We start from the raw sequence: 1,921 nt of genomic DNA, 5'->3' as shown, positions 1-1,921 counted from the left end.
TATATACAGTTTTTGCCCGTTGCTTGAACACTATAGACCCATGCTTAGACTAAAGTAACACAACTTGAAGCTTTTGTTACCATACCTCAAACACATGTACCCATACCTTAAACAAAAGCGCTGCTTTGCACTCTAGTTGCAATTCTGCAACACACTTACTCCTTTATGCAACACACTTGGTCCTGCATACTACACTCTATTTCATACATAAGACACTTCGTTCAAAAATGAAATCTCAGGGTGCCATTTGGAAAACACATGTATCCAAAATACAAAACACATCGGGTAATTGCAACCACTCAAATACACACATGAAGACATTTACTTGCAAAACTGAACACCAATCAGCCAGCTACAAAAAGCCCTCAGTTTAGCCATTTCAAGAACTTTGCAAGCATGGATGGAGGGAGAGCAAGAGGAAGATGTGGAGGACGAGGATGATGAGGAGGATGAGAAGGACGAGGAGGATGAGGAGGGCGAGGAGGATGAGGAGGATGAGGAGGACGTGGAGGACGAAGAGGACAAGGTCAAGGTCAAAGAGGCCATGCACCCACCCCTATTTCTGATGATAGAAGAGCAACTTTGGTGGACCATGTCATCAACTATGGCCTGACTATGAGGGAAGCTGGGCAGAGAGTCCACCCACATCTAAGCCGCTTCACAGTGGCATCTGTAAGAACATTCTGACTAGAAAACAGGTATGTCTTCACCTCTCTACCTTCTACTCTACTCAGATGGTATTTACAGCACTGTACTACAGTATATCACATTACCACATCATGTAAAACAACAGGGTATTGCAGGGTGCTAATGCTCCTTTTGCAGCCAAAGTGGTAGTTTTTGTGAAACATACCATGATTACTTATATTGAGATGTTTCAGTACAGTGGATGATACAGTATATACAGTAAAGTACTGTAAGAAAAAGAAGCAAACCGAGGACAATTTGTGGTTGTATTTCTCTAGAATGACTAAAAGACCTTCTGGGGGAGGACGCCAACGCCTGTTCACACAACAGCAGGAACTTGCCGTTGTGGACCTAGTGAGGGCAGACAATGCCATCCGTCTCCACCAGATACGACAGAAAATACTTGCAGACAGGCAAGTGTTCAACAACATAAACCATGTGAGCATCACCACCATCAGACGCATCTTGGGAAAACACAACATCACCATGAAGCAGCTCTACAGGTTCCCATTTGAGAGGAACCGTGTCAGGGTCAAAGGACTTCGAGCTGAATATGTACGGGTAAGTGTAACTGTCCTATACATTTACAATACAGTATTGGTGAAATCCAGTAGCAGCTGAATATGTACCATATCAGTACCACATGGATCCATTCGGAGAGCTACACGGGTACCTGTGTGATGGGGTGAGGGTTCTGTATGTGTAGCACTGTAGTACAGTAATATGTTGTTGTTTTTGTTACAGAGAATCTTGGCCATGGATGGAGCTGCACAGCCTCATGAATTCATTTTCATTGATGAAGCTGAATTCGACCTGAGCAAAACAAGACAAAGGGGTCGTAATGTAATTGGCCAAAGGGCAAATGTGGACAATTATTTTTTTTTTTGCACAATTTTGGGTTGTTTGAAAATGTGCCTCCTGAAAATATGCCTTCTGAATAAACAGTGAAAATCAAAGACTGCAGTGTTTAGTATAAAGTAGACTAGTGTGTTCAACCTGCTCTGAAAGTGTATGCATATGATGCAAGTATGTGTCATTTTGTCATCAGAGTTACATTTTGACAAATGAATGTTAGGTTTTAATAGCAGAGTTTAGGTTTTGATAGTAGAGTTTCAATTTGACACAGATGTGAATGGTATATTTCCCAGTGTTGTGTCATGTTTACTTGTGTGTAGAGTTTTGGCACAATGAGCGAAGTTTTGCAAAATGTATTCAAGCAACGGGCAAAAACTGT

The 1,921-nt window shown here is 41.9% G+C and overlaps 1 long non-coding RNA gene across 1 annotated transcript; it reads left to right on the top strand.

Annotated features, from left to right (window-relative positions):
- Window positions 1-335: 335 nt before the first annotated feature.
- On the top strand, window positions 336-1,921 carry LOC308687428. The gene is made up of 3 exons (XR_014029743.1): window positions 336-698; window positions 966-1,248; window positions 1,432-1,921. It is a non-coding gene; the product is annotated as an uncharacterized lncRNA (long non-coding RNA).

Source organism: Scardinius erythrophthalmus, assembly GCF_964197995.2.
Source record: "Scardinius erythrophthalmus genome assembly, chromosome: 2".
In the NCBI taxonomy this organism is placed as follows: Eukaryota; Metazoa; Chordata; class Actinopteri; order Cypriniformes; family Leuciscidae; genus Scardinius; species Scardinius erythrophthalmus.
This window is presented reverse-complemented; position numbering and strand designations above follow the sequence as displayed.